Raw genomic sequence first — 19288 nt, forward strand, 5'->3', positions numbered from 1 at the left:
TGACAAATAACATTTATTTAAATCATAAATCGTAATCTTGGTCAGCTAATTTTCTAATTCATTTCATGAATTCATTCATTATTTCCCAGTTATAACAATTTTCCTTTTCAAAAACTGCAGTTTCTCATAGGGTTCCATGGTGTAATGGTTAGCACTCTGGATTTTGAATCCAGTAGTCTGCGTTCAAATCTCAGTAGAATCTTGAAACTCTACTTATGTGTTTTTTACATGGATGTACACATTTCACTGCATCAAACCAATAGATTAAAAACCACACACAGCCCAGAACATGCCTCCATTTTATTGGCTTCCTGCAACAAAATTGTTAATTCCCAAAGAATATTTTATGCACTTCCCTGTTAATCTACATATAAAGTACATTTTTTTTTTTTTTTACAAACATTTACTTAAATCATAAATCTTAATATTGGTCAGCTAGTTTTCTATTTCATTTCATGAATTCATTCATTATTTCACAGTTATAACAATTTTCCTTATCAAAAACTGCAGTTGCTCATAGGGTTCTATGGTTTAATGGTTAGCACTCTGGACTCTGAATCCAGTAGTCTGAGTTCAAATCTCAGTAGAACCTTGAAACCCAACCCACTCTCCATGCTTGTTACATGGACTTATACATTTCACTGCATCAAACCAATAGATTAAAAACCACACACAGCCCAGAACATGCCTCCATTTTATTGGCTTCTTGCAACGAAATTGTTAATTCCCAAAAAATATTCTATGCACTTCCCTGTTAATGTATTTTTTTTGACAAATAACATTTATTTAAATCATAAATCGTAATCTTGGTCAGCTAATTTTCTAATTCATTTCATGAATTCATTCATTATTTCCAAGTTATAACAATTTTCCTTTTCAAAAACTGCAGTTGCTCATAGGGTTCTATGGTGTAATGGTTAGCACTCTGGACTCTGAATCCAGTAGTCTGAGTTCAAATCTCAGTAGAACCTTATAACCCAACCCACTCTCCATCATTGTTATATGGATATACACATTTCACTGCATCAAACCAATAGATTAAAAACCACACACAGCCCAGAAATTGCTCTCATTTTATTGGCTTCTTGCAACGAAATTGTTAATTCCCAAAAAATATTCTATGCACTTCCCTGTTAATGTTTTTTTTTTGACAAATAACATTTATTTAAATCATAAATCGTAATCTTGGTCAGCTAATTTTCTAATTCATTTCATGAATTCATTCATTATTTCCCAGTTATAACAATTTTCCTTTTCAAAAACTGCAGTTTCTCATAGGGTTCCATGGTGTAATGGTTAGCACTCTGGATTTTGAATCCAGTAGTCTGCGTTCAAATCTCAGTAGAATCTTGAAACTCTACTTATGTGTTTTTTACATGGATGTACACATTTCACTGCATCAAACCAATAGATTAAAAACCACACACAGCCCAGAACATGCCTCCATTTTATTGGCTTCTTGCAACGAAATTGTTAATTCCAAAAAATATTCTATGCACTTCCCTGTTAATGTATTTTTTTTTGACGAATAACATTTATTTAAATCATAAATCGTAATCTTGGTCCGCTAATTTTCTAATTCATTTCATGAATTCATTCATTATTTCCCAGTTATAACAATTTTCCTTATCAAAATCTGCAGTTGCTAATTGGGTTCTATGGTGTAATGGTTAGCACTCTGGACTTTGAATCCAGTAGTCTGAGTTCAAATCTCAGTAGAACCTTGAAACCCAACCCACTATCCATCCTTGTTACATGGATCTTCACATTTCACTGCATCAAACCAATAGATTAAAAACCACACACAGCCCAGAAAATGCCTGCATTTTATTGGCTTCTTGCAACGAAATTGTTAATTCCAAAAAATATTCTATGCAATTCCCTGTTAATGTATTTTTTTTTGATGAATAACATTTATTTAAATCATAAATCGTAATCTTGGTCCGCTAATTTTCTAATTCATTTCATGAATTCATTCATTATTTCCCATTTATAACAATTTTCCTTATCAAAAACTGCAGTTGCTCATAGGGTTCTATGGTGTAATGGTTAGCACTCTGCACTCTGAATCCAGTAGTCTGAGTTCAAATTTCAGTAGAACCTTAAAACTCAACCCACTCTCCATCCTCGTTAGATGGATCTACACATTTCACTGCATCAAACCAATAGATTAAAAACCACACACAGCCCAGAAAATGCTCACATTTTATTGCCTTCTTGCAACGAAATTAATTCCCCCAAAAAATTCTATGCACTTCCCTGTTAATCCACAAAAATAAAGTACATAATTTTTTTTTACAAATAACATTTATTTAAATCATAAATCGTCATCTTGGTCAGCTAGTTTTCTATCTCATTTCATGAATTCATTCATTCTTTCCCAGTTATAACAATTTTCCTTATCAAAAACTGCAGTTGCTCATAGGGTTCTATGGTGTAATGGTTAGCACTCTGGACTCTGAATCCAGTAGTCTGAGTTCAAATTTCAGTAGAACCTTCAAACCCAACCCACTCTCCATGCTTGTTACATGGACCTACACATTTCACTGCATCAAACCAATAGATTAAAAACCACACACAGCCCAGAACATGCCTGCATTTTATTGGCTTCTTGCAACGAAATTGTTAATTCCCAAAAAAATTCTATGCACTTCCCTGTTAATCCACAAAAATAAATTACATAATTTCTTTTTACAAATAACATTTATTTAAATCATAAATCATAATCTTGGTCAGCTAATTTTCTAACTCATTCCATGAATTGATTTATGATTTCCAAGTTATAACAGTTTGCCTTATCAAAAACTGCAGTTGTTCATAGGGTTCTATGGTGTAATGGTTAGCACTCTGGACTTTGAATCCAGTAGTCTGAGTTCAAATCTCAGTAGAACCTTAAAACCCAACCCACTCTCCATGCTTGTTACATGGATCTTCACATTTCACTGCATCAAACCAAAAGATTAAAAACCACACACAGCCCAGAACATGCCTCCATTTTATTGGCTTCTTGCAACGAAATTGTTAATTCCAAAAAATATTCTATGCAATTCCCTGTTAATGTATTTTTTTTTTGACGAATAACATTTATTCAAATCATAAATCGTAATCTTGGTTCGCTAATTTTCTAATTCATTTCATGAATTGATTCATTATTTCCCAGTTATAACAAATTTCCTTATCAAAAACTGCAGTTGCTAATAGGGTTCTATGGTGTAATGGTTAGCAATCTGGACTTTGAATCCAGCAGTCTGAGTTCAAATTTCAGTAGAACCTTGAAACCCAACCCACTATCCATCCTTGTTACATGGATCTTCACATTTCACTGCATCAAACCAATAGATTAAAAACCACACACAGCCCAGAAAATGCCTGCATTTTATTGGCTTCTTGCAACGAAATTGTTAATTCCAAAAAATATTCTATGCAATTCCCTGTTAATGTATTTTTTTTTGATGAATAACATTTATTTAAATCATAAATCGTAATCTTGGTCCGCTAATTTTCTAATTCATTTCATGAATTCATTCATTATTTCCCAGTTATAACAATTTTCCTTATCAAAATCTGCAGTTGCTAATTGGGTTCTATGGTGTAATGGTTAGCACTCTGGACTTTGAATCCAGTAGTCTGAGTTCAAATCTCAGTAGAACCTTGAAACCCAACCCACTATCCATCCTTGTTACATGGATCTTCACATTTCACTGCATCAAAACAATAGATTAAAAACCACACACAGCCCAGAAAATGCCTGCATTTTATTGGCTTCTTGCAACGAAATTGTTAATTCCAAAAAATATTCTATGCAATTCCCTGTTAATGTATTTTTTTTTGATGAATAACATTTATTTAAATCATAAATCGTAATCTTGGTCCGCTAATTTTCTAATTCATTTCATGAATTCATTCATTATTTCCCATTTATAACAATTTTCCTTATCAAAAACTGCAGTTGCTCATAGGGTTCTATGGTGTAATGGTTAGCACTCTGCACTCTGAATCCAGTAGTCTGAGTTCAAATTTCAGTAGAACCTTAAAACTCAACCCACTCTCCATCCTCGTTAGATGGATCTACACATTTCACTGCATCAAACCAATAGATTAAAAACCACACACAGCCCAGAAAATGCTCACATTTTATTGCCTTCTTGCAACGAAATTAATTCCCCCAAAAAATTCTATGCACTTCCCTGTTAATCCACAAAAATAAAGTACATAATTTTTTTTTACAAATAACATTTATTTAAATCATAAATCGTCATCTTGGTCAGCTAGTTTTCTATCTCATTTCATGAATTCATTCATTCTTTCCCAGTTATAACAATTTTCCTTATCAAAAACTGCAGTTGCTCATAGGGTTCTATGGTGTAATGGTTAGCACTCTGGACTCTGAATCCAGTAGTCTGAGTTCAAATTTCAGTAGAACCTTCAAACCCAACCCACTCTCCATGCTTGTTACATGGACCTACACATTTCACTGCATCAAACCAATAGATTAAAAACCACACACAGCCCAGAACATGCCTGCATTTTATTGGCTTCTTGCAACGAAATTGTTAATTCCCAAAAAAATTCTATGCACTTCCCTGTTAATCCACAAAAATAAATTACATAATTTCTTTTTACAAATAACATTTATTTAAATCATAAATCATAATCTTGGTCAGCTAATTTTCTAACTCATTCCATGAATTGATTTATGATTTCCAAGTTATAACAGTTTGCCTTATCAAAAACTGCAGTTGTTCATAGGGTTCTATGGTGTAATGGTTAGCACTCTGGACTTTGAATCCAGTAGTCTGAGTTCAAATCTCAGTAGAACCTTAAAACCCAACCCACTCTCCATGCTTGTTACATGGATCTTCACATTTCACTGCATCAAACCAATAGATTAAAAACCACACACAGCCCAGAACATGCCTCCATTTTATTGGCTTCTTGCAACGAAATTGTTAATTCCAAAAAATATTCTATGCAATTCCCTGTTAATGTATTTTTTTTTTGACGAATAACATTTATTCAAATCATAAATCGTAATCTTGGTTCGCTAATTTTCTAATTCATTTCATGAATTGATTCATTATTTCCCAGTTATAACAAATTTCCTTATCAAAAACTGCAGTTGCTAATAGGGTTCTATGGTGTAATGGTTAGCAATCTGGACTTTGAATCCAGCAGTCTGAGTTCAAATTTCAGTAGAACCTTGAAACCCAACCCACTCTCCATCCTTGTTACATGGATCTTCACATTTCACTGCATCAAACCAATAGATTAAAAGCCACACACAGCCCAGAAAATGCCTCCTTTTTATTGGCTTTTTGCAACGAAATTGTTAATTCCTAAAAAATATTCTATGCACTTCCCTGTTAATGTTTTTTTTTTTGACAAATAACATTTTTTTAATTATAAATCGTAATCTTGGTCAGCTAATTTTCTAATTCATTTCATGAATTCATTCATTATTTCCAAGTTATAACAATTTTCCTTTTCAAAAACTGCAGTTGCTCATAGGGTTCCATGGTGTAATGGTTAGCACTCTGGAATCTGAATCCAGTAGTCTGCCTTCAAATCTCAGTAGAATCTTGAAACTGTACTTATGTGTGTTTTTTACATGGATCTACACATTTCATTGCATCAAACCAATAGATTAAAAACCACACACAGCCCAGAACATGCCTGCATTTTATTGGCTTCTTGCAACGAAATTGTTAATTCCAAAAAATATTCTATGCACTTCCCTGTTAATCTACAAAAATAATATAACATAATTTTTTTTTAACAAATAAAATTTATTTAAATCATAAATCGTAATCTTGGTCAGCTAGTTTTCTATCTCATTTCATGAATTCATTCATTATTTCCCAGTTATAACAATTTTCCTTATCAAAAACTGCATTTGCTCATAGGGTTCTATGGTGTAGTGGTTAGCACTCTGGACTCTGAATCCAGTAGTCTGAGTTCAAATCTCTGTAGAACCTTGAAACCCAACCCACTCTCCATGCTTGTTACATGGACTTACACATTTCACTGCATCAAACCAATAGATTAAAAACCACACACAGCCCAGAAAATGCCTGCATTTTATTGGTTTCTTGCGACGAAATTGTTAATTCCAAAAAATATTCAATGCAATTCCCTGTTAATCTACAAAAATAAACTACATAACTTTTTTTTACAAATAACATTTATTTAAATCATAAATCATAATCTTGGTCAGCTAATTTTCTAATTCATTCCATGAATTGATTTAATATTTCAAAGTTATAACAGTTTTCCTTATCAAAAACTGCAGTTGTTCATAGGGTTCTATGGTGTAATGGTTAGCACTCTGGACTCTGAATCCAGTAGTCTGAGTTCAAATCTCAGTAGAACCTTGAAACCCAACCCACTCTCTATGCTTGTTACACGGATCTTCACATTTCACTGCATCAAACCAATAGATTAAAAACCACACACAGCCCAGAACATGCCTCCATTTCATTGGCTTCTTGCAACGAAATTGTTAATTCCAAAAAAGTATTCTATGCAATTCCCTGTTAATGTATTTTTTTTTGACGAATAACATTTATTCAAATCATAAATCGTAATCTTGGTTCGCTAATTTTCTAATTCATTTCATGAATTGATTCATTATTTCCCAGTTATAACAATTTTCCTTATCAAAAACTGCAGTTGCTAATAGGGTTCTATGGTGTAATGGTTAGCACTCTGGACTTTGAATCCACTAGTCTGAGTTCAAATCTCAGTAGAACCTTGAAACCCAACCCACTCTCTATGCCTGTTACACAGATCTTCACATTTCACTGCATCAAACCAATAGATTAAAAACCACACACAGCCCAGAACATGCCTCCATTTTATTGGCTTCTTGCAACGAAATTCTTAATTCCCAAAAAATATTCTATGCACTTCCATGTTAATGTATTTTTTTTGACGAATAACATTTATTTAAATCATAAATCGTAATCTTGGTCCGCTAATTTTCTAATTCATTTCATGAATTCATTCATTATTTCCCAGTTATAACAATTTTCCTTTTCAAAAACTGCAGTTTCTCATAGGGTTCCATGGTGTAATGGTTAGCACTCTGGATTTTGAATCCAGTAGTCTGCGTTCAAATCTCAGTAGAATCTTGAAACTATACTTATGTGTGTTTTTTATATGGATGTACACATTTCACTGCATCAAACCAATAGATTAAAAACCGCACACAGCCCAGAACATACCTCCATTTTATTGGCTTCTTGCAACAAAATTGTTAATTCCCAAAGAATATTTTATGCACTTCCCTGTTAATCTACATATAAAGTACTTTTTTTTTTTTAACAAACAACATTTACTTAAATCATAAATCTTAATCTTGGTCAGCTAGTTTTCTATTTCATTTCATGAATTCATTCATTATTTCCCAGTTATAAAATTTTTCCTTATCAAAAACTGCAGTTGCTCATAGGGTTCTATGGTGTAATGGTTAGCACTCTGGACTCTGAATCCAGTAGTCTGAGTTCAAATCTCAGTAGAACCTTAAAACCCAACCCGCTCTCAATGCTTGTTACATGGACTTATACATTTCACTGCATCAAACCAATAGATTAAAAACCACACACAGCCCAGAAAATGCCTGCATTTTATTGTCTTCTTGCAACGAAATTGTTAATTCCACAAAATATTCTATGCAATTCCCTGTTAATGTATTTTTTTTTGACGAATAACATTTATTTAAATCATAAATCGTAATCTTGGTCCGCTAATTTTCTAATTCATTTCATGAATTCATTCATTATTTCCCAGTTATAACAATTTTCCTTATCAAAAACTGCAGTTGCTCATAGGGTTCTATGGTGTAATGGTTAGCACTCTGCACTCTGAATCCAGTAGTCTGAGTTCAAATCTCAGTAGAACCTTGAAACCCAACCCACTCTCTATGCTTGTTACATGGACCTATACATTTCACTGCATCAAACCAATAGATTAAAAACCACACACAGCCCAGAAAATGCCTGCATTTTATTGGCTTCTTGGAACGAAATTGTTAATTCCAAAAAATATTCTATGCAATTCCCTGTTAATGTATTTTTTTTTTGACGAATAACATTTATTTAAATCATAAATCGTAATCTTGGTCCGCTAATTTTCTAATTCATTTCATGAATTCATTCATTATTTCCCAGTTATAACAATTTTCATTATCAAAAACTGCAGTTGCTCATAGGGTTCTATGGTGTAATGGTTAGCACTCTGGACTCTGAATCCAGTAGTCTGAGTTCAAATCTCAGTAGAACCTTGAAACCCAACCCACTCTCAATGCTTGTTACAGGGATCTTCACATTTCACTGCATCAAACCAATAGATTAAAAACCACACACAGCCCAGAACATGCCTCCATTTTATTGGCTTCTTGCAACGAAATTGTTAATTCCAAAAAATATTCTATGCAATTCCCTGTTAATGTATTTTTTTTTTGACGAATAACATTTATTCAATTCATAAATCGTAATCTTGGTTCGCTAATTTTCTAATTCATTTCATGAATTGATTCATTATTTCCCAGTTATAACAAATTTCCTTATCAAAAACTGCAGTTGCTAATAGGGTTCTATGGTGTAATGGTTAGCAATCTGGACTTTGAATCCAGCAGTCTGAGTTCAAATTTCAGTAGAACCTTGAAACCCAACCCACTCTCCATCCTTGTTACATGGATCTTCACATTTCACTGCATCAAACCAATAGATTAAAAACCACACACAGCCCAGAAAATGCCTCCTTTTTATTGGCTTTTTGCAACGAAATTGTTAATTCCTAAAAAATATTCTATGCACTTCCCTGTTAATGTTTTTTTTTTTGACAAATAACATTTTTTTAATTATAAATCGTAATCTTGGTCAGCTAATTTTCTAATTCATTTCATGAATTCATTCATTATTTCCAAGTTATAACAATTTTCCTTTTCAAAAACTGCAGTTGCTCATAGGGTTCCATGGTGTAATGGTTAGCACTCTGGAATCTGAATCCAGTAGTCTGCCTTCAAATCTCAGTAGAATCTTGAAACTGTACTTATGTGTGTTTTTTACATGGATCTACACATTTCATTGCATCAAACCAATAGATTAAAAACCACACACAGCCCAGAACATGCCTGCATTTTATTGGCTTCTTGCAACGAAATTGTTAATTCCAAAAAATATTCTATGCACTTCCCTGTTAATCTACAAAAATAATATAACATAATTTTTTTTTAACAAATAAAATTTATTTAAATCATAAATCGTAATCTTGGTCAGCTAGTTTTCTATCTCATTTCATGAATTCATTCATTATTTCCCAGTTATAACAATTTTCCTTATCAAAAACTGCATTTGCTCATAGGGTTCTATGGTGTAGTGGTTAGCACTCTGGACTCTGAATCCAGTAGTCTGAGTTCAAATCTCTGTAGAACCTTGAAACCCAACCCACTCTCCATGCTTGTTACATGGACTTACACATTTCACTGCATCAAACCAATAGATTAAAAACCACACACAGCCCAGAAAATGCCTGCATTTTATTGGCTTCTTGCGACGAAATTGTTAATTCCAAAAAATATTCATGCAATTCCCTGTTAATCTACAAAAATAAACTACATAACTTTTTTTTACAAATAACATTTATTTAAATCATAAATCATAATCTTGGTCAGCTAATTTTCTAATTCATTCCATGAATTGATTTAATATTTCAAAGTTATAACAGTTTTCCTTATCAAAAACTGCAGTTGTTCATAGGGTTCTATGGTGTAATGGTTAGCACTCTGGACTCTGAATCCAGTAGTCTGAGTTCAAATCTCAGTAGAACCTTGAAACCCAACCCACTCAATATGCTTGTTACACGGATCTTCACATTTCACTGCATCAAACCAATAGATTAAAAACCACACACAGCCCAGAACATGCCTCCATTTTATTGGCTTCTTACAACGAAATTGTTAATTCCAAAAAAGTATTCTATGCAATTCCCTGTTAATGTATTTTTTTTTGACGAATAACATTTATTCAAATCATAAATCGTAATCTTGGTTCGCTAATTTTCTAATTCATTTCATGAATTGATTCATTATTTCCCAGTTATAACAATTTTCCTTATCAAAAACTGCAGTTGCTAATAGGGTTCTATGGTGTAATGGTTAGCACTCTGGACTTTGAATCCACTAGTCTGAGTTCAAATCTCAGTAGAACCTTGAAACCCAACCCACTCTCTATGCCTGTTACACAGATCTTCACATTTCACTGCATCAAACCAATAGATTAAAAACCACACACAGCCCAGAACATGCCTCCATTTTATTGGCTTCTTGCAACGAAATTCTTAATTCCCAAAAAATATTCTATGCACTTCCATGTTAATGTATTTTTTTTGACGAATAACATTTATTTAAATCATAAATCGTAATCTTGGTCCGCTAATTTTCTAATTCATTTCATGAATTCATTCATTATTTCCCAGTTATAACAATTTTCCTTTTCAAAAACTGCAGTTTCTCATAGGGTTCCATGGTGTAATGGTTAGCACTCTGGATTTTGAATCCAGTAGTCTGCGTTCAAATCTCAGTAGAATCTTGAAACTATACTTATGTGTGTTTTTTATATGGATGTACACATTTCACTGCATCAAACCAATAGATTAAAAACCGCACACAGCCCAGAACATACCTCCATTTTATTGGCTTCTTGCAACAAAATTGTTAATTCCCAAAGAATATTTTATGCACTTCCCTGTTAATCTACATATAAAGTACTTTTTTTTTTTTAACAAACAACATTTACTTAAATCATAAATCTTAATCTTGGTCAGCTAGTTTTCTATTTCATTTCATGAATTCATTCATTATTTCCCAGTTATAAAATTTTTCCTTATCAAAAACTGCAGTTGCTCATAGGGTTCTATGGTGTAATGGTTAGCACTCTGGACTCTGAATCCAGTAGTCTGAGTTCAAATCTCAGTAGAACCTTAAAACCCAACCCGCTCTCAATGCTTGTTACATGGACTTATACATTTCACTGCATCAAACCAATAGATTAAAAACCACACACAGCCCAGAAAATGCCTGCATTTTATTGTCTTCTTGCAACGAAATTGTTAATTCCACAAAATATTCTATGCAATTCCCTGTTAATGTATTTTTTTTTGACGAATAACATTTATTTAAATCATAAATCGTAATCTTGGTCCGCTAATTTTCTAATTCATTTCATGAATTCATTCATTATTTCCCAGTTATAACAATTTTCCTTATCAAAAACTGCAGTTGCTCATAGGGTTCTATGGTGTAATGGTTAGCACTCTGCACTCTGAATCCAGTAGTCTGAGTTCAAATCTCAGTAGAACCTTGAAACCCAACCCACTCTCTATGCTTGTTACATGGACCTATACATTTCACTGCATCAAACCAATAGATTAAAAACCACACACAGCCCAGAAAATGCCTGCATTTTATTGGCTTCTTGCAACGAAATTGTTAATTCCAAAAAATATTCTATGCAATTCCCTGTTAATGTATTTTTTTTTTGACGAATAACATTTATTTAAATCATAAATCGTAATCTTGGTCCGCTAATTTTCTAATTCATTTCATGAATTCATTCATTATTTCCCAGTTATAACAATTTTCATTATCAAAAACTGCAGTTGCTCATAGGGTTCTATGGTGTAATGGTTAGCACTCTGGACTCTGAATCCAGTAGTCTGAGTTCAAATCTCAGTAGAACCTTGAAACCCAACCCACTCTCAATGCTTGTTACAGGGATCTTCACATTTCACTGCATCAAACCAATAGATTAAAAACCACACACAGCCCAGAACATGCCTCCATTTTATTGGCTTCTTGCAACGAAATTGTTAATTCCCAAAAAATATTCTATGCACTTCCCTGTTAATGTATTTTTTTTGACAAATAACATTTATTTAAATCCTAAATCGTAATCTTGGTCAGCTAATTTTCTAATTCATTTCATGAATTCATTCATTATTTCCAAGTTATAACAATTTTCCTTTTCAAAAACTGCAGTTGCTCATAGGGTTCTATGGTGTAATGGTTAGCACTCTGGACTCTGAATCCAGTAGTCTGAGTTCAAATCTCAGTAGAACCTTGTAACCCAACCCACTTTCCATCATTGTTATATGGATATACACATTTCACTGCATCAAACCAATAGATTAAAAACCACACACAGCCCAGAAAATGCTCTCATTTTATTGGCTTCTTGCAACGAAATTGTTAATTCCCAAAAAATATTCTATGCACTTCCCTGTTAATGTTTTTTTTTTGACGAATAACATTTATTTAAATCATAAATCGTAATCTTGGTCCGCTAATTTTCTAATTCATTTCATGAATTCATTCATTATTTCCCAGTTATAACAATTTTCATTATCAAAAACTGCAGTTGCTCATAGGGTTCTATGGTGTAATGGTTAGCACTCTGGACTCTGAATCCAGTAGTCTGAGTTCAAATCTCAGTAGAACCTTGAAACCCAACCCACTCTCAATGCTTGTTACAGGGATCTTCACATTTCACTGCATCAAACCAATAGATTAAAAACCACACACAGCCCAGAACATGCCTCCATTTTATTGGCTTCTTGCAACGAAATTGTTAATTCCCAAAAAATATTCTATGCACTTCCCTGTTAATGTATTTTTTTTGACAAATAACATTTATTTAAATCATAAATCGTAATCTTGGTCAGCTAATTTTCTAATTCATTTCATGAATTCATTCATTATTTCCAAGTTATAACAATTTTCCTTTTCAAAAACTGCAGTTGCTCATAGGGTTCTATGGTGTAATGGTTAGCACTCTGGACTCTGAATCCAGTAGTCTGAGTTCAAATCTCAGTAGAACCTTATAACCCAACCCACTCTCCATCATTGTTATATGGATATACACATTTCACTGCATCAAACCAATAGATTAAAAACCACACACAGCCCAGAAAATGCTCTCATTTTATTGGCTTCTTGCAACGAAATTGTTAATTCCCAAAAAATATTCTATGCACTTCCCTGTTAATGTTTTTTTTTTGACAAATAACATTTATTTAAATCATAAATCGTAATCTTGGTCAGCTAATTTTCTAATTCATTTCATGAATTCATTCATTATTTCCAAGTTATAACAATTTTCCTTTTCAAAAACTGCAGTTGCTCATAGGGTTCTATGGTGTAATGGTTAGCACTCTGGACTCTGAATCCAGTAGTCTGAGTTCAAATCTCAGTAGAACCTTGTAACCCAACCCACTTTCCATCATTGTTATATGGATATACACATTTCACTGCATCAAACCAATAGATTAAAAACCACACACAGCCCAGAAAATGCTCTCATTTTATTGGCTTCTTGCAACGAAATTGTTAATTCCCAAAAAATATTCTATGCACTTCCCTGTTAATGTTTTTTTTTTGACGAATAACATTTATTTAAATCATAAATCGCAATCTTGGTCCGCTAATTTTCTAATTCATTTCATGAATTCATTCATTATTTCCCAGTTATAACAATTTTCATTATCAAAAACTGCAGTTGCTCATAGGGTTCTATGGTGTAATGGTTAGCACTCTGGACTCTGAATCCAGTAGTCTGAGTTCAAATCACAGTAGAACCTTGAAACCCAACCCACTCTCAATGCTTGTTACAGGGATCTTCACATTTCACTGCATCAAACCAATAGATTAAAAACCACACACAGCCCAGAACATGCCTCCATTTTATTGGCTTCTTGCAACGAAATTGTTAATTCCCAAAAAATATTCTATGCACTTCCCTGTTAATGTATTTTTTTTGACAAATAACATTTATTTAAATCATAAATCGTAATCTTGGTCAGCTAATTTTCTCATTCATTTCATGAATTCATTCATTATTTCCAAGTTATAACAATTTTCCTTTTCAAAAACTGCAGTTGCTCATAGGGTTCTATGGTGTAATGGTTAGCACTCTGGACTCTGAATCCAGTAGTCTGAGTTCAAATCTCAGTAGAACCTTATAACCCAACCCACTCTCCATCATTGTTATATGGATATACACATTTCACTGCATCAAACCAATAGATTAAAAACCACACACAGCCCAGAAAATGCTCTCATTTTATTGGCTTCTTGCAACGAAATTGTTAATTCCCAAAAAATATTCTATGCACTTCCCTGTTAATGTTTTTTTTTTGACAAATAACATTTATTTAAATCATAAATCGTAATCTTGGTCAGCTAATTTTCTAATTCATTTCATGAATTCATTCATTATTTCCCAGTTATAACAATTTTCCTTTTCAAAAACTGCAGTTTCTCATAGGGTTCCATGGTGTAATGGTTAGCACTCTGGATTTTGAATCCAGTAGTCTGCGTTCAAATCTCAGTAGAATCTTGAAACTCTACTTATGTGTGTTTTTTACACGGATGTACACATTTCACTGCATCAAACCAATAGATTAAAAACCACACACAGCCCAGAACATGCCTCCATTTTATTGGCTTTTTGCAACAAAATTGTTAATTCCCAAAGAATATTTTATGCACTTCCCTGTTAATCTACATATAAAGTACATTTTTTTTTTTTTTACAAACATTTACTTAAATCATAAATCTTAATATTGGTCAGCTAGTTTTCTATTTCATTTCATGAATTCATTCATTATTTCCCAGTTATAACAATTTTCCTTATCAAAAACTGCAGTTGCTCATAGGGTTCTATGGTGTAATGGTTAGCACTCTGGACTCTGAATCCAGTAGTCTGAGTTCAAATCTCAGTAGAACCTTGAAACCCAACCCACTCTCCATGCTTGTTACATGGACTTATACATTTCACTGCATCAAACCAATAGATTAAAAACCACACACAGCCCAGAAAATGCCTGCATTTTATTGGCCTCTTGCAACAAAATTGTTAATTCCAAAAAATATTCTATGCAATTCCCTGTTAATGTAATTTTTTTTTGACGAATAACATTTATTTAAATCATAAATCGTATTCTTGGTCCGCTAATTTTCTAATTCATTTCATGAATCCATTCATTATTTCCCAGTTATAACAATTTTCCTTATCAAAAACTGCATTTGCTCATAGGGTTCTATGGTGTAATGGTTAGCACTCTGGACTCTGAATCCAGTAGTCTACGTTCAAATCTCAGTAGAATCTTGAAACTCTACTTATGTGTGTTTTGTACATGGATCTACACATTTCACTGCATCAAACCAATAGATTAAAAACCACACACAGCCCAGAACATGCCTGCATTTTATTGGCTTCTTGCAACGAAATTGTTAATTCCAAAAAATATTCTATGCACTTCCCTGTTAATCTACAAAAAAAATATTACATAATTTTTTTTAACGAATAAAATTTATTTAAATCATAAATCTTATTCTTGGTCAGCTAATTTTCTAATTGATTTCATGAATTCATTCATTATTTCCCAGTTATAACAATTTTCCTTATCAAAATCTGCAGTTGCTAATTGGGTTCTATGGTGTAATGGTTAGCACTCTGGACTTTGAATCCAGTAGTCTGAGTTCAAATCTCAGTAGAACCTTGAAACCCAACCCACTATCCATCCTTGTTACATGGATCTTCACATTTCACTGCATCAAACCAATAGATTAAAAACCACACACAGCCCAGAACATGCCTCCATTTTATTGGTTTCTTGCAACGAAATTGTTAATTCCAAAAAATATTCTATGCACTTCCCTGTTAATGTATTTTTTTTTGACGAATAACATTTATTTAAATCATAAATCGTAATCTTGGTCCGCTAATTTTCTAATTCATTTCATGAATTCATTCATTATTTCCCAGTTATAACAATTTTCCTTATCAAAAACTGCAATTGCTAATTGGGTTCTATGGTGTAATGGTTAGCACTCTGGACTTTGAATCCAGTAGTCTGAGTTCAAATCTCAGTAGAACCTTCAAAACCAAACCCACTCTCCATCATTGTTATATGGACCTATACATTTCTTTGCATCAAACCAATAGATTAAAAACCACACACAGCCCAGAAAATGTTCTTATTTTATTGGCTTCTTGCAACGAAATTGTTAATTCCAAAAAATATTCTATGCAATTCCCTGTTAATCCACAAAAATAAACTACATAATTTTTTTTTACAAATAACATTTATTTAAATCATAAATCATAATCTTGGTCAGCTAATTTTCTAATTCATTCCATGAATTGATTTAATATTTCAAAGTTATAACAGTTTTCCTTATCAAAAACTGCAGTTGTTCATAGGGTTCTATGGTGTAATGGTTAGCACTCTGGACTCTGAATCCAGTAGTTTGAGTTCAAATCTCAGTAGAACCTTGACACCCAACCCACTCTCAATGCTTGTTACAGGGATCTTCACATTTCACTGCATCAAACCAATAGATTAAAAACCACACACAGCCCAGAACATGCCTCCATTTTATTGGCTTCTTGCAACGAAATTGTTAATTCCCAAAAAATATTCTATGCACTTCCCTGTTAATGTTTTTTGTTTGACAAATAACATTTATTTAAATCATAAATCGTAATCTTGGTCAGCTAATTTTCTAATTCATTTCATGAATTCATTCATTATTTCCCAGTTATAACAATTTTCCTTATCAAAATCTGCAGTTGCTAATTGGGTTCTATGGTGTAATGGTTAGCACTCTGGACTTTGAATCCAGTAGTCTGAGTTCAAATCTCAGTAGAACCTTGAAACCCAACCCACTATCCATCCTTGTTACATGGATCTTCACATTTCACTGCATCAAACCAATAGATTAAAAACCACACACAGCCCAGAACATGCCTCCATTTTATTGGTTTCTTGCAACGAAATTGTTAATTCCAAAAAATATTCTATGCACTTCCCTGTTAATGTATTTTTTTTTGACGAATAACATTTATTTAAATCATAAATCGTAATCTTGGTCCGCTAATTTTCTAATTCATTTCATGAATTCATTCATTATTTCCCAGTTATAACAATTTTCCTTATCAAAAAATGCAATTGCTAATTGGGTTCTATGGTGTAATGGTTAGCACTCTGGACTTTGAATCCAGTAGTCTGAGTTCAAATCTCAGTAGAACCTTCAAAACCAAACCCACTCTCCATCATTGTTATATGGACCTATACATTTCTTTGCATCAAACCAATAGATTAAAAACCACACACAGCCCAGAAAATGTTCTTATTTTATTGGCTTCTTGCAACGAAATTGTTAATTCCAAAAAATATTCTATGCAATTCCCTGTTAATCCACAAAAATAAACTACATAATTTTTTTTTACAAATAACATTTATTTAAATCATAAATCATAATCTTGGTCAGCTAATTTTCTAATTCATTCCATGAATTGATTTAATATTTCAAAGTTATAACAGTTTTCCTTATCAAAAACTGCAGTTGCTCATAGGGTTCTATGGTGTAATGGTTAGCACTCTGGACTCTGAATCCATTAGTCTGAGTTCAAATCTCAGTAGAACCTTCAAAACCAAACCCACTCTCCATCATTGTTATATGGACCTATACATTTCACTGCATCAAACCAATAGATTAAAAACCACACACAGCCCAGAAAATGTTCTTATTTTATTGGCTTCTTGCAACGAAATTGTTAATTCCAAAAAATATTCTATGCAATTCCCTGTTAATCCACAAAAATAAACTACATAATTTTTTTTTACAAATAACATTTATTTAAATCATAAATCATAATCTTGGTCAGCTAATTTTCTAATTCATTCCATGAATTGATTTAATATTTCAAAGTTATAACAGTTTTCCTTATCAAAAACTGCAGTTGTTCATAGGGTTCTATGGTGTAATGGTTAGCACTCTGGACTCTGAATCCAGTAGTCTGAGTTCAAATCTCAGTAGAACCTTGAAACCCAACCCACTCTCCATGCTTGTTACATGGATCTACACATTTCACTGCATCAAACCAATAGATTAAAAACCACACACAGCCCAGAATATGCCTCCATTTTATTGGCTTCTTGCAACAAAATTGTTAATTCCCAAAGAATATTTTATGCACTTCCCTGTTAATCTACATATAAAGAACATTTTTTTTTTTTTTACAAACAACATTTACTTAAATCATAAATTTTAATCTTGGTCAGCTAGTTTTCTATTTCATTTCATGAATTCATTCATTATTTCCCAGTTATAACAATTTTCCTTATCAAAAACTGCATTTGCTCATAGGGTTCTATGGTGTAATGGTTAGCACTCTGGACTCTGAATCCAGTAGTCTGAGTTCAAATTTCAGTAGAACCTTGAAACCCAACCCACTCTCCATGCTTGTTACATGGATCTACACATTTCACTGCATCAAACCAATAGATTAAAAACCACACACAGCCCAGAACATGCCTCCATTTTATTGGCTTCTTGCAACGAAATTGTTAATTCCAAAAAATATTCTATGCAATTCCCTGTTAATGTATTTTTTTTGACGAATAACATTTATTTAAATCATAAATCGTAATCTTGGTCCGCTAATTTTCTAATTCATTTCATGAATTCATTCATTATTTCCCAGTTATAACAATTTTCCTTATCAAAAACTGCAGTTGCTCATAGGGTTCTATGGTGTAATGGTTAGCACTCTGCACTCTGAATCCAGTAGTCTGAGTTCAAATTTCAGTAGAACCTTAAAACTCAACCCACTCTCCATCCTCGTTAGATGGATCTACACATTTCACTGCATCAAACCAATAGATTAAAAACCACACACAGCCCAGAAAATGCTCACATTTTATTGCCTTCTTGCAACGAAATTAATTCCCCCAAAAAATTCTATGCACTTCCCTGTTAATCCACAAAAATAAAGTACATAATTTTTTTTTACAAATAACATTTATTCAAATCATAAATCGTCATCTTGGTCAGCTAGTTTTCTATCCCATTTCATGAATTCATTCATTATTTCCCAGTTATAACAATTTTGCTTATCAAAAACTGCAGTTGCTCATAGGGTTCTATGGTGTAATGGTTAGCACTCTGGACTCTGAATCCAGTAGTCTGAGTTCAAATCTCAGTAGAACCTTGAAACCCAACCCACTCTCAATGCTTGTTACAGGGATCTTCACATTTCACTGCATCAAACCAATAGATTAAAAACCACACACAGCCCAGAACATGCCTCCATTTTATTGGCTTCTTGCAACAAAATTGTTAATTCCCAAAAAATATTCTATGCACTTCCCTGTTAATGTATTTTTTTTTGACAAATAACATTTATTTAAATCATAAATCGTAATCTTGGTCAGCTAATTTTCT

At 32.8% G+C, this 19288-nt stretch overlaps 28 non-coding genes across 28 annotated transcripts; all 28 read left to right on the forward strand.

Annotated features, from left to right (window-relative positions):
• Positions 1–899: 899 nt before the first annotated feature.
• On the forward strand, positions 900–971 carry trnaq-cug (transfer RNA glutamine (anticodon CUG)). Its single transcript has one exon. It is a non-coding gene; the product is annotated as a tRNA-Gln (tRNA).
• A 681-nt stretch (positions 972–1652) lies between these two features.
• trnaq-uug (transfer RNA glutamine (anticodon UUG)) lies at positions 1653–1724 on the forward strand. Its single transcript has one exon. It is a non-coding gene; the product is annotated as a tRNA-Gln (tRNA).
• Positions 1725–2821: 1097 nt separating this feature from the next.
• trnaq-uug (transfer RNA glutamine (anticodon UUG)) lies at positions 2822–2893 on the forward strand. Its single transcript has one exon. It is a non-coding gene; the product is annotated as a tRNA-Gln (tRNA).
• A 687-nt stretch (positions 2894–3580) lies between these two features.
• Positions 3581–3652, forward strand: trnaq-uug (transfer RNA glutamine (anticodon UUG)). The gene has a single exon. It is a non-coding gene; the product is annotated as a tRNA-Gln (tRNA).
• A 1097-nt stretch (positions 3653–4749) lies between these two features.
• Positions 4750–4821, forward strand: trnaq-uug (transfer RNA glutamine (anticodon UUG)). The gene has a single exon. It is a non-coding gene; the product is annotated as a tRNA-Gln (tRNA).
• Positions 4822–5903: 1082 nt separating this feature from the next.
• On the forward strand, positions 5904–5975 carry trnaq-cug (transfer RNA glutamine (anticodon CUG)). The gene has a single exon. It is a non-coding gene; the product is annotated as a tRNA-Gln (tRNA).
• Positions 5976–6299: 324 nt separating this feature from the next.
• On the forward strand, positions 6300–6371 carry trnaq-cug (transfer RNA glutamine (anticodon CUG)). The gene has a single exon. It is a non-coding gene; the product is annotated as a tRNA-Gln (tRNA).
• Positions 6372–6679: 308 nt separating this feature from the next.
• Positions 6680–6751, forward strand: trnaq-uug (transfer RNA glutamine (anticodon UUG)). Its single transcript has one exon. It is a non-coding gene; the product is annotated as a tRNA-Gln (tRNA).
• Positions 6752–7450: 699 nt separating this feature from the next.
• trnaq-cug (transfer RNA glutamine (anticodon CUG)) lies at positions 7451–7522 on the forward strand. Its single transcript has one exon. It is a non-coding gene; the product is annotated as a tRNA-Gln (tRNA).
• A 687-nt stretch (positions 7523–8209) lies between these two features.
• trnaq-cug (transfer RNA glutamine (anticodon CUG)) lies at positions 8210–8281 on the forward strand. Its single transcript has one exon. It is a non-coding gene; the product is annotated as a tRNA-Gln (tRNA).
• Positions 8282–9363: 1082 nt separating this feature from the next.
• Positions 9364–9435, forward strand: trnaq-cug (transfer RNA glutamine (anticodon CUG)). The gene has a single exon. It is a non-coding gene; the product is annotated as a tRNA-Gln (tRNA).
• A 323-nt stretch (positions 9436–9758) lies between these two features.
• trnaq-cug (transfer RNA glutamine (anticodon CUG)) lies at positions 9759–9830 on the forward strand. Its single transcript has one exon. It is a non-coding gene; the product is annotated as a tRNA-Gln (tRNA).
• A 308-nt stretch (positions 9831–10138) lies between these two features.
• trnaq-uug (transfer RNA glutamine (anticodon UUG)) lies at positions 10139–10210 on the forward strand. The gene has a single exon. It is a non-coding gene; the product is annotated as a tRNA-Gln (tRNA).
• A 699-nt stretch (positions 10211–10909) lies between these two features.
• On the forward strand, positions 10910–10981 carry trnaq-cug (transfer RNA glutamine (anticodon CUG)). Its single transcript has one exon. It is a non-coding gene; the product is annotated as a tRNA-Gln (tRNA).
• A 687-nt stretch (positions 10982–11668) lies between these two features.
• Positions 11669–11740, forward strand: trnaq-cug (transfer RNA glutamine (anticodon CUG)). Its single transcript has one exon. It is a non-coding gene; the product is annotated as a tRNA-Gln (tRNA).
• Positions 11741–12047: 307 nt separating this feature from the next.
• trnaq-cug (transfer RNA glutamine (anticodon CUG)) lies at positions 12048–12119 on the forward strand. Its single transcript has one exon. It is a non-coding gene; the product is annotated as a tRNA-Gln (tRNA).
• Positions 12120–12426: 307 nt separating this feature from the next.
• trnaq-cug (transfer RNA glutamine (anticodon CUG)) lies at positions 12427–12498 on the forward strand. The gene has a single exon. It is a non-coding gene; the product is annotated as a tRNA-Gln (tRNA).
• A 307-nt stretch (positions 12499–12805) lies between these two features.
• Positions 12806–12877, forward strand: trnaq-cug (transfer RNA glutamine (anticodon CUG)). The gene has a single exon. It is a non-coding gene; the product is annotated as a tRNA-Gln (tRNA).
• Positions 12878–13184: 307 nt separating this feature from the next.
• Positions 13185–13256, forward strand: trnaq-cug (transfer RNA glutamine (anticodon CUG)). Its single transcript has one exon. It is a non-coding gene; the product is annotated as a tRNA-Gln (tRNA).
• Positions 13257–13942: 686 nt separating this feature from the next.
• On the forward strand, positions 13943–14014 carry trnaq-cug (transfer RNA glutamine (anticodon CUG)). Its single transcript has one exon. It is a non-coding gene; the product is annotated as a tRNA-Gln (tRNA).
• A 698-nt stretch (positions 14015–14712) lies between these two features.
• trnaq-cug (transfer RNA glutamine (anticodon CUG)) lies at positions 14713–14784 on the forward strand. The gene has a single exon. It is a non-coding gene; the product is annotated as a tRNA-Gln (tRNA).
• A 702-nt stretch (positions 14785–15486) lies between these two features.
• On the forward strand, positions 15487–15558 carry trnaq-uug (transfer RNA glutamine (anticodon UUG)). The gene has a single exon. It is a non-coding gene; the product is annotated as a tRNA-Gln (tRNA).
• A 307-nt stretch (positions 15559–15865) lies between these two features.
• On the forward strand, positions 15866–15937 carry trnaq-uug (transfer RNA glutamine (anticodon UUG)). The gene has a single exon. It is a non-coding gene; the product is annotated as a tRNA-Gln (tRNA).
• Positions 15938–16262: 325 nt separating this feature from the next.
• trnaq-cug (transfer RNA glutamine (anticodon CUG)) lies at positions 16263–16334 on the forward strand. The gene has a single exon. It is a non-coding gene; the product is annotated as a tRNA-Gln (tRNA).
• A 307-nt stretch (positions 16335–16641) lies between these two features.
• trnaq-uug (transfer RNA glutamine (anticodon UUG)) lies at positions 16642–16713 on the forward strand. Its single transcript has one exon. It is a non-coding gene; the product is annotated as a tRNA-Gln (tRNA).
• Positions 16714–17020: 307 nt separating this feature from the next.
• On the forward strand, positions 17021–17092 carry trnaq-uug (transfer RNA glutamine (anticodon UUG)). Its single transcript has one exon. It is a non-coding gene; the product is annotated as a tRNA-Gln (tRNA).
• Positions 17093–17814: 722 nt separating this feature from the next.
• On the forward strand, positions 17815–17886 carry trnaq-cug (transfer RNA glutamine (anticodon CUG)). The gene has a single exon. It is a non-coding gene; the product is annotated as a tRNA-Gln (tRNA).
• Positions 17887–18983: 1097 nt separating this feature from the next.
• Positions 18984–19055, forward strand: trnaq-cug (transfer RNA glutamine (anticodon CUG)). The gene has a single exon. It is a non-coding gene; the product is annotated as a tRNA-Gln (tRNA).
• Positions 19056–19288: the final 233 nt, after the last annotated feature.

The sequence above is a fragment of the Oryzias latipes genome, chromosome 6 (assembly GCF_053564925.1).
Source record: "Oryzias latipes strain Hd-rR chromosome 6, Olatipes_Hd-rR_3.1".
Taxonomy (NCBI): Eukaryota; Metazoa; Chordata; class Actinopteri; order Beloniformes; family Adrianichthyidae; genus Oryzias; species Oryzias latipes.